The sequence below is a fragment of the Diadema antillarum genome, unplaced genomic scaffold (assembly GCF_040938485.1).
Source record: "Diadema antillarum isolate AM-2024a unplaced genomic scaffold, OU_Dant_1.0 seq00001390_RagTag, whole genome shotgun sequence".
Classification (NCBI taxonomy): Eukaryota; Metazoa; Echinodermata; class Echinoidea; order Diadematoida; family Diadematidae; genus Diadema; species Diadema antillarum.
In genome coordinates this window covers 430,508-443,003 of record NW_027272145.1, presented here as the reverse complement: position 1 = coordinate 443,003, position 12,496 = coordinate 430,508, and positions in this window count along the sequence as shown.

Below are 12,496 nucleotides of genomic sequence, written 5' to 3'. Positions count from 1 at the left end.
TATTTCATTTTCAACAAGAACAGATAGACATCACTTTCTTTGTAACAGAAAGTGAGGTGCGTAAAACTATGTCGAATGACAAGAATTTACAACGATTATAGCACCATACGATAATCATACGTAAACATAAAACTCAAGTGATAGTCATGAAACTCAAGGAAGACTTTTTTTTTTAGACATGCACTTTTGGAACGACTGTAATTGCGTTGATATTTGCGTTACAAAGGGTCATGTATAGAGGCAATTAATGTGTGTACTTCCCATATAGTACGCTCCCTTCGAATGATAACCACTTTAACTATGTCAGTGTAAGTCAAAATTGCAGAGCAATATATCGGTTGTTGACTCCATTGAATTTCATTAAATAAAAGTTTCTTTGCTAGAGGACCAGAAGGACTGTTTAAAGGCATGTAGGGGAAGGTGGGGTAAGATGGGACACGGGGCAGGATGGGACAAAGCGATAACTATCTAATCAAGCATCAGAGGGCACAATACTTATCTGCACTGATAAAAAGCACGCTGTCAGGAAGCCATCTTTACGCTCTGTGAAGCTGGGATTCTCTTGAGCTTTGGTGGACAAACGCAAAAATTGATTTCGATGACGGCAGAATTTCTGAGGTTATGAAATGTATAGCATCCCTGGCAAAATATGAAGAAAGGTAGAACGTTGATATCGTCAGGTTTTTATAGTATATACATCAAGTTTATTTCACAAAATGTAGGCAGACTGTATGTCATTGCATGTATTGTGTAGAGCATAGAAGTGTAGTGTGTGTGTGCATGTGGTAGGATGGGACATCCACCTCGGGGCAGGATGGGGGGGGGGGGGTGTCCCATCTTGCCCCATCATAGCTATTTGATAAGATTAATGTATATGTTTTATTTTTTTTTTCAGTTTCGGAATGGTTCGGAATTACAAAAGAAAGAGCGACCGTTTCAAGAGGAACACGGAAATCTGCGTCTTCATTGTTTGTCCCATCGTGCCCCACGTTTGTGGGGCAGGATGGGACAAAGTTGACTATTTTGAGATGGCTATTACGTAAAATAAAAATAGGCAATTAAGATGATATTACGTGTGATAGTGTTGCCTTACACAATCTTTGTAAATCCTGTTTCATGTGGTAGTTTGTGACGTAATATTTGAAATAAAGCACATTTAGTGAAATGTGGCCCATCCTGCCCCACGTTCCCCTACCCATAGAACATAATTATGTATTTGCGTTGGTACATGATTATTGCATGTCTTAGACTGCCTTTGGTGGGGTAATTTTGGGCACCCTCCACGTGGTTGTCTGCTTATGTGAACCATTTTTACCCTATAGATATCGTTGAACAAAAATTCTTTTATGACTTCCACTGAATTTTAATGGAAATGAAACGAAAAGGACGTTATGCACAGAGTTTTTTCGCTTCAAACAGCTGTATTCACGTGTGTTTAATTATGTTTTGTACCGGGCCGTGAGGGTATAGGGATGAATTCGGGTACCTCCCTACGAGTTGCTTTGACTGTGCACCACTTTTTAAATATAAATATACACATTGTAGGAAAATGTTTCTGTCAATGCCAATTCTATTTCATGGAAATAAAAGAGTCTTTGCTAGACGGCCAAACGACTTAAAAATAAAATCTCGTACGCTTGAAACAACGGAAATCGCGTTGGTTGGTGCATGTTGTGTAAATGGTCGTTGGGATAATATGATCGACTGGGGTGACTTTGGGCACTACCTACAGGGTTTCCTTTGACTGTGCCATCTTCAATATCTCAAAACCCTCAAGGATGCAAGAGATGAATCATCAAGATTCGAGCAAACCACCCTCCAAATAGAGTTCATTCATTACAAAATTAGACAAATTATAGATGTTGACACTAGTTGTTTAATTTCGTACTTTGATTCTACGTAATTAATGGATAAGCTATCATTATCTGTCTGATAACAAACTCTAATTTTATGATATTATTCATGCTAGTTTATTAAGGCTGTAAAGTGATGTTTTTAGTGAAGAGAAACTGAAATATCATATTTGAACACTCTTGATATGCTCATATCGGGCACTTTGATGCATTAGAATATGCCGTTGGCTCGGAACCCTTTGCATATTATGCAAGAGGCCCAGATTATATACGTGGAAATGTTTGCATCGCACTAACTCACATTGAAAACATAGCTTTCAACATTTTAGGTATTCCAATTTGAAACCTAGAAGCATTGTTTTCGTGGAAACACTGTATTTTTATCATTATGGGAGCTAATTTGCATATTATGCAAATGAGGCCCAGACTATGTACATGGAAATGTTTGCATCGCACTAACTGACATCGTAAACATAGATTTCAACACTTTCGGTGTTCCAATCTAAAACCTAGAAGTATAGTTTTCATGGAAACACTGTATTTTTATCATAATGGGAGCTAATTTGCATATTATGGAAATTAGTGTTTTCAGTTTCACTTAGCAAGTCCTCGTGACTGAAACATACCAATCAGAAGAGTGAGATAGCGAGACTGAAACCAGTAAAGTGAAACTGAAACCAAATGAGAAGTTTGGTGAAACACCCTACAGGACTGCAAGAAAGGAATAGCCATGAACTAACCATTTTTATTGGGAGTGGGGGCAAAGGTGGAGGAGGGTCTCATCTTATGAGAAATTGACTTAATCTATGTTCTATGCCTAATTGGCTTGAACGAAATGTCAGCTTGTCTTATGATTGTGCAAAATGCAAAACGAAAAACAACAAAAAATCCAGCTACTGAGATGGAATATACATAATACACCACTAATAATGCAAATGGTGATATCTTGCCAGCTGTGTTATAATGGCTACAGGCATGCTTGAGTGTAACCATGGTAGCTATGGTCTCTCACAGGTTAGGTCTCAACTCCAGTCAATTAAATTTACATACTTATATAAATTTAAAATGGTGTTTATCGTTGAGAGGGTGTTGCATTTTTTGTTTGAGAAAAAAAAAATGTTTTCAGCATAAAGTTGCAATAGAAATGATCTAATTTTGGCTCAGATTTTTTGAAAAAGAGGTTACAAATGGGCCCAATTTTTCTTGAAGAAAGGCAGGTAATAAGAAATACATACACTGGCAACTTATCTAATGATTAATGTCAGTTATATAATGAACACTTGAGATATCCTAAAATTCCCATTCATTTTTCTGGTTTGGGGGTGGCCATATTGATGACGTCATTTGGGCATGTTCCGACGCAGGAATTCCGAGTAAATTTTACTGGTAAGTTTGTTAAGACATATACTTTCAAAAAATTACAAAATTTGCTTGTTATACGATAGTTGCCAGTTGACCCCCAAATTCAGCCTCAATCCGCAGTCCTACAAGGGACACAATACTCAGATTGGGGGGGGGGGGGGGAGGAGGACCTCCAAAGCAAGTAATCTTCACATATCTTTTTTTTTTCTCCAGAGCCAGAAGTGATACGTTTTTTAGTATAATTAGATCGATGACTGCAGTTTCGTTCAAATTCATTCATTTTTTTTCGAAACAGATTTGTTCCCTTTTTCCTAGAGTCAGGCTAACCACTTGCATAGCTATTTGTTCAAATAGGCACCATGCCTCCCCAATCCGCCCAAAGCAGAACCCCAAGGTGATCCAAGAAACCTAAAATTTGAGAATCGTTAAAAAAAAAATTCTCTTAAACCAGAACTTCTCTCGGTAAATGCTTTACTGAGTATACTTTCAAGTTTGTTTAAGTCAGATTCGAGAGTTTTCCCTCGGATATGTCAGGGCCGGGACAAAGTTGTGCTCCACTTTTATATTTTTATCTTCTCTTTGAAAAATGCTTGGTCAAAATAATTGTCACCAAACTTGGCAGGAATTATCATCAGTGTAGTAGAATATACAAATGAACATCGTACCGTCTAGAGCCACCCCAATATTTGTGATACGTATGTAAACTGTGTAAAAGAAGTATATGAGGGGAGGTGCTAGCAAAGTATGATGGTGTATTTTACAGGGAAAATCTGCATGTTAATTTCTTCACAAAAGTATACTGCATGGGTGTTGTACGTTCTACTCGAATGAATTAAAAATCAACCATTAAAAAGCGGGGGGATGTAAAAAATATATTGAAAACAGGCACACACCCACCCACACACACACACACACACACACACACACACACACACACATTTGAAACAAATTTGTTGGCAAACTATACACAATAGCAATATGTAATTGTGTTATTGATGAAATATGCACTGGTAACTCGGAATAAGAGGGGGAAAAAAAGGGGGAAACAAAATTGCATCGGTTCCCGAATATTTTTAATATTTTCAGAGGAAGAATGTAGCTAATGACCCATTTTTTTTTTGCGATGATTGATATGTGGTTTACGTTTGCTTTCCCCTGATATGACTTTTTTCTTTTTTGCTTTGCTTTCACAGATTGAGGCTTTGACGTTGTCTTTTCACGAACTTAATTTGAATTCAGAACATTGTCCGTCCTCGTCGGATGATTTTGTCCGATGGGCGTGTACTATGCCACGTCTTTCGACCCTCAGCCTGACATGCGCCTACTTGTCCGATGAATTCTACTCGGCAGCTGCTACCTCAGCATCACTATGCGAGGTACGTCACTTTTTACTATAATCATGCAAAATGATCATTTGAAAAAAAAATAGTTGTAAGTTCATATTAATCCGCCTTCCGCAATTGGCTTGTACTTTTCTAGATACACGATTTTGTCACGTGCTTTTAGGGAGAAAGGTTTGCGATGACACCATGTGTATGTAGTCCTGTTGTTTGGCAGAAGAAGAGCCATAAAAAGGAGAATTGAAGAGGGAAGCGACATTTGGGGTTTGTAGGGAGGGCAAAAAGTGAAGAGTGGGAGACAGTAATGGGCTAGAAGTTGAAGTTTGCACTAGTGGAGACGGTAGAGAAAGGAACAGAGAGAGTGGTAAGGAGGAACAGAGTGAGAAGCAAGTAAGATGTTCAGACATCGCTAGGAAATGGAAGGGAAGAGGAAGAGGAAGAAGCTGAGGGTTGGAAAATCATTGAGATAGGAGAGAGAAGTGAAGATTCATGAAACAAAGAGAAGAATGAAGTCGAGGTCTGTGCAGTTTAATATGTCGAATATTCGAGTAGGACTACCATAGGCATATTTGCTTTAGGTATTATCTTCAAACAACACAATGTGCCCCTGATGAAGGCATCAATATAGGCGAAGACGGACGCTACGCTGGAAAGCTTTTATGCCTCCACCAAGCAGTATTAGCATTATGTTTTCGGGTCGTCCGTCCGTTTGAGGTACCCAAAAGTTGTGACTATCAAATTTTTTTTGATTTATTTTATTGGTTTCTGCATTATATCATTGCTCATGCAGATACATAAACAAATATCATATACATTAATGGTACCATACATGTAAATGGATATACATGAACATTAGTTGCTAACAAAATGAGTTCTTTCATTACCTTTAGAATATACAGCAATACACTTCTTCATTGTCTGTACAATGTCCAACAGAACAGTGATGCAATGAATAACGCAGAAGGGCTACAGCTTAAGCATTGCTTGATTTGCATGCAGCCCTCGTACATAATACATAACATATAGGAAAATGGGGGGAGGGATGACTTGCATAGAGATAGGATAGGAGAAAGGAGAGAGGAGAGGTCTGTCTGCTTTCACTAATACACAAAGTTAGATCACCTGGATCACTGAATAGTAAAGCACGGCAAAGTATTTTCTCACCGAGGTACAGGTGAACAGTTACAGGTCATTGTCGGTTACATAACATTACGCAATAAATTCAGAACAACGATAATTCCACGAGGGAATTTCATATACAATACAATTGCAATGACATTACATGTATAAGATCACTGATATCCAGAGAGCAGCATTGTCTTTACAGCTTTCTTAAAAGAATACATAGACTTTAAAGTTCGAATTTCTGAAGGAAGAGAGTTCCAAATATCAGGCCCAGTGTGTCTGATAGATTTCAGAGCCATCACCGTTTTAGGATTTTGTAGATGAAATTTATCAGATTGCCTTGTGGGATAAGAATGTATATCCTTGTTTAAATGAAATAATGAGAAAAAAGAAGATGGCAACAGACCGTTATACAAACGAAACATAAAAAGTGAATTTTGCAAAATATTAATATCATTTACCTTCAGTGTTTTTAATTCTACGAACAAAGGATCTGAATGGTCCCGATAACCTGAATTGGTGCATATACGTATAGCTTTCTTTTGTAGAAGCAATATACTGTCAATGTGACTTTTTGCAGTTGCCCAAACAATGTTACAATATGAGATGTTCGATAATATCAAGGAATTATAAAGCATAAATAAAATATTCTTTGGGACATAATATCTAAGCTTACAGAGTATACCAACATTACGAGTCACTTTATCTGAGATATATTGCACATGAGCATTCCATTTCAAATTTTCATTGGTATATATTCCAAGGAATTTGACACTTTCTTTTTGTTCCAATAATATACCATCCACCATAATATTCAAATGGTGCATTTCATTTTTATGCTTCTCATTGTGAAAGTAAATAAAATTTGTCTTTTTTAAGTTGAGTGACAATTTATTGCTCTTAAACCATGTAGATAATTTCGGCAATTCAGTATTAAGATTTCTTAAAAGTGACTGAAAATCAGAATTGGAACAAAATACATTGGTGTCATCGGCGAACAGAATATATTGCAGTAACTTAGAAGAATTTGTGATATCATTCATATACACTAGAAATAGTAGTGGTCCCAATATGGATCCTTGTGGGACGCCACAATGTATAGGTAAAACTTCAGAATTTACCGATTCATAGTATACATATTGCTGTCTATTCGATAAATAATCATCAAACCATTCCAGTGGAATGCCACGAACTCCATAACATTTGTGGGTACACACGCTTAAGGTCAGAGGTCAAAGGTCAAGGTCAAATTTTTAGAATTTCACTTTTTCCTCATCATCTCTGCAAGTGCAATGACGGAAGGTATTGTCATGTAACTTATCGTATACATGTACCATGCAGGTAAAGATTCCCTAGGCAAAGTTTGGGACCTTGGGGTCAAAGTTCAAAGGTCCAATAGGTGGAAATGCTAAATTTCACCTTTTTCTCCATATCTTGGGAAAAGGCTCATATTATCTTAATGAAACTTACTAAGTATAATGCCTATATTACTTGACAACGATTATCTTGATAGTATATTGGTCATGGGGTAAAAGGTCAAGTGAAATTCCAAAAAAAAAACTTGCTATTTGAAGCAGAAATTACACTATTTTCTCCATATCTTAAAAATTTCTCAGTGCATTACATTTAATTGAACTAGGTATAAACATGTATTTATTTATTTATTCATTTCACGTATTTTGAAAGGGTTGCTTGCTCAGCAAGGTCTGGTTTTCAGCAAGGCCCTTTTTAAAAACAACATATAAAATGTACGGTACAGAACATTAAAAATACGCAAAATTGCATTAGTAATACATTGTATACACATTTAGCTGTAAAATATTGTGGAATTTATAGATCATTAAACAATAATTAAAACTAAATACAAGAAGTCAATAGTCATCATCAAACACCTTAAATGAACTGTAAAATCATCAATATAGGTAGATATTTAACTGCAATAAAATGACACATTTTTGCACAATAATTTTATAAGGAAAAAAATTTTGCACAATGATTCTATAAGGAAAAAATTTAGGCCTTTGGTCAAATGTTGAATGATCATATCAGAATAGTTCTATCGTTCCCCATATTTTGAAAAAAATAGCTCTAAATTTTTACACTAAAATTGGATATTTCCAGTTAGTGATTGTTGATTTTGAGGAAAGATGTAGGTCACGGGTATAAAGATCAATATTGTCAAAGGTCAAGTGAAAATGTCCAAATTCCTGAATATTTGCTCTCTGAAACAATTTAGCCATTCAAATGAAATCTGGTTCAAGGAAAGGAGCACATATATACTGTATTGAAGATAGGGGAAACGAGGAACAAAGTGGAAAATAATGTGCCGATAATTGTGTTAGGTGCATGGTGAGTGTGAATGTGCATGTACCTTTTAATAATACTTATCGATAGTTATCTTTTAAAAAATTGTTCTAGCTAATTTTAACAGGTTAAAGAATAAATGCTAATACAATTCAGATATAATTGTAAAATAACCCAATACAAATCACATTACTATGTAATCAAATTCTGATGTCGGACATGTTATCAATTCAATGTGTATGTTGCATATTATCCTGGCAAATTTCGTCAGCCAGATAAGTTTCTTATTGTTGGAGAATTTCGACATATTGCAAGCACATTCCAAATGGTGGAAGATGAAATTTGAGCCCTTCTGAGAACTATGTTTTAGCTTCAAACAAAATTATTCAATTTCCTGCATCAATTGTTGTTGTTTTTTTTCATCTTCCCCTTCCCGTCTTCCCCTCTATCCTCTCTTTTAGCCCTGGTAGTTTGAAAATAATTGTACCTAATCTTCTTCTTCTTCGTTTTTTCCTTCTTCTTCAGATCCGCGAACTTACGATGATATTTCCGAGGGGTTGGTACTCAAAGCCGACATCGGCAGCAAACTTGTCTAAATTTTTGTGTGGTTTGACCCGTCTTGAACATGCCGATATTAAATGTGTTGATAAAAGCATGCCTGTGGAATTCTTCACAACGATTGGCTCATCGCCCATGCACTGTGAGGTAAAATCTTGCACTGTTAAGTGTTCAATAGTTGGCAAGAAAGGGATGAAAATGAATTTAAAGCATTAATATGCGAGTGCTATATCAAGGTATGCTGCACAAGTTTGGTGTGGGTGACTGCCGTGACATCATTATACTTCATAAGCATTGACATTGCAATCATGTGGAATAATAGTATTCACTTTCTCTTTGTCATAATATATATAAATAAATAAATAAATATATGTATATATATATACATATATATATATATATATATATATATAGAGAGAGAGAGAGAGAGAGAGAGAGGGAGAGAGAGGAAGGGAGGGAAGGAGAGATCCTTTATACTTGCAAAGGCTACGGAATTGGGATGCTCGCGTTATCTTGTCTTCCAGGTGGAACGTTGTCATAATCCCGAACTCCCGTTACAGTCTCTTCACTGGCTCTCATTGATAAGGAAAGGATTATGTTTAAGAAAATATTGTGCTGGTTTATTAAAACCTTTCAAAACCACACAACAAGGTATCTCAACAATTGTCTCGAGTTATATATTCCTCTTAGAGGTAATCTTCGTTCTAGTATCGACCCCTTTTGTCCTTCCTACCCCGAACTGGTACACTGTACACTGTGACAGCAATAAAGGAATGAAATAAATTCCCCATTTTCATCAAAAGTTTAGTGGACATTTAAACAAAAACCCAGATGTAATCTCATATTTTTCCCAATTACAATGTATGATTATATCTTGATTTTGTACATTTTCTTTCTAAAATCTGTGATGCAGTTAAATCATTTATATACACTACATATATAGGGGCCTATATTTTGTAATATATACATTATACGTGTACAGCGTTTTTATTCTTTTAATCTGTTTATATATTTTGTATAAAATCGTTATGATCTACATTGCTTACAAATTGTCAACAATATTATTAATATATTTGTATTACCTTTCGGCTGGATTGGCATAAAAGCGTAATTATTTCAGTATGATATACACAGGGCGTATATTTATCTTCACGAAAAGATTATATTCATTGAGACTTTTGGTAATACTTACGTAAATATTATGATATAATATCTATATCGATGTAGCTTTCAGCTCTGCTTTCTTTTTACCTTATACATGCTTCGTACAGATGGAGAGTATTACCATCAATGGAAAACCGTTAAAGGAATTGCTTAGTGACAAAGGAGGTAAGACGCAGGTGTGCATAGAATTCTTTAGTTGTTATTTTAGTTAATTTCAATTCATTATTTTCATTCTATTTTATCATTTCATTTGCAACCTTGGGCAATTCTCTACATTAGTCTAATCATCATAGTCAGTGAATTAGCGTAATAACTATGTGATATGTTGTGTGTTGTTACTGTTTTCACAAACTTTATGCTATTTTAGTAGTTAAAGGAGCATTCCAGACAATATTCATAATTTCACATCATGTAGTACATAAATCGACAACCCCATGTATAGATTTGTGGAATTTATTGTGGTCCTTGAGCAGAGAAACCAATACTCTGAAAAAGCATAAACAAATTTCGCTGAACAATGTTGATGACATAGGAGGTTCACATGTCAATTTTAAGAAGTGTTAGCAGTGTAATTCCATTACAATACTGCCTGCTTACCAAGTTCACTTATTTATAATCTATGCATATCTTCTTTTGTTCTGTTTCCTTGCCCCCAACTCATACAATTCTTATGGTGAGGCTGCTCATCATCCTTGTTCATAGCAATTCGTTATAAAGTTTGATAATATTCTCTTTCCTTATCCCAGTCACTATAAATTCTGAAAAATCTGTTTTAGTGCAACTAATTTACAGTTGTTCAAATATAAAGTTTTAAAATCATCCGAGGTCTCCTTTAATGAGGAGTTACACGAGAACCCAAGTAGACACATTTTTTAAATATGAAATATAATGTCCCCATTTCGTCACTATCCATCAGATATGAAAAGAACTTATCTAGACCCAAAATTGTTCAATTCTTTGAAATAATATCTAACGGGGACATGCATCAATAAGTTTTGATTCGGAATAGAGTCTAACGAAACACATGATTATACAAGTACTTTACCATGGTGTGGCTTCATATAGGAACTTAGACCAGCAGCCCTGTTTTGTTGTTCTCGTGGCGTTTTTGTTTCCTTTTGGTTAATTTTTTGTTTTTGTTTTTGTGAATGCATTTCCAGTTCACCTCAACAGAGTAACGTGTTACTATATTTATCTCCCTCTTCATCCCCCTTTCTCTTTCCATTTTTAACGAGAACAAACAAACACATACACATATAGACATTTTGTATGTGTTTGTGCGTGCGATGTAACACATCTATAACATAGATGTTTATGCGTTAGAAATTCCTATTCATATTATGCTTTGAATTAAGGATCGTTTCATGCGTTGGTGCACAATGAAGCAACATACCAAAGTAACATTTTGTCATACAAGACTCTAGTTTATAAGCCATATGTAATGATGAGTAAGAGGGTGCTGTATATCCTAAACACCATTATCTGATAGTAAGACTTTACTTCAATATGTAGGCCTAGTTACTTGCATGCTTTAAAAACCGAGTACTTTTTTTCGTATACATACGTATAACTTTTCAACTCTCTTGCACAGACACACAGTGAAATCAGCAGCCCAGACGTGTGAGAAGTCAAGGACCAGGCCACGGTTATTGGCAAGAAGGCTTACCACCTCCGAACAAAGCTTAAATGAATAGCGAGAAGATGGTCTCTCAAGATCGGGACCAGGAGAGACAAGAGAACGTGCACCAGGGCCCGGAGAAAGACAAACAGTCATGGCAATAACGAACTAACACAGGTTACTATAGTAATCATCAAGGAGCAAAATCGCGAAGTTAGTGCAATATCGTAAGAGATTCTGCAAGTCCCTTTGAGCACTCAGACTGAGTGGTAATTGGCATTATAGATACTTGTACCTATATTATTGTTATTATCATTAAAATGGATAGACCAGGACAGATGAGGAAGAGAAACAGCATAGGTGAGGGTAGGGAATGATTTGGGTGGGGTTATAACATGGACAAGGGCGAACAGAGCACTGGAAGGTGCATGTGTTTGCCTTTCTATAGCACTTAAAGGAAACCAAAGGAAGAGCAATGATGTGAATTGAGTGAAAGCAGCAACATTAGTAGAACACATCATCAGTGAAAGTTTGAGGAAAATCGGACAATCAATGCAAAAGTTATGAATTTTTAAAATGTTGGTGTTGTAATGAGTAGATAAGGAGACTACTTCAGTTTATGACATCGAGTGTGGACAACAATATAAAGAAGATATGAAGAAAATTCAACATACGAGTACTTTCACTTTTCTAGCTTAATGAAAGAGCACTTGACTAACCTCTTTCAGAAAGAAGGGGGAATTATATCACCCTTAACATATGTCAATAATAAGTTGATGGAATGTGAATTTTTGTGGAATTCTTCATGGTAAATCTGTACTCAGTATGAGATAAGAATCACAAACTCAAACATCAAAATAGCGTGTGTAGAAATCAGTGCACCAACACTGACATGGAGTTGCTTGTGATAAAAACTTTAAAATCTAGACGGCAAGAGTTGTTCAGGTTCATTATGAAAATAAGCTATATCGTTGATGTTTCCAAACAAGTGTACGTTGCCTTGCAACTATGCGATACTTAACATAAACTCTGCTTGTACGAAGGTGTTTCATTGTCACTTACTTTCATCGTACATAAATACAGCTGTCTGCCAAGTTAATCCATTTTTCTGATGAAAACTCTTACGTCATAACATTCTTATCACTGCAGTTCAACACAAAGGTTATTATAGT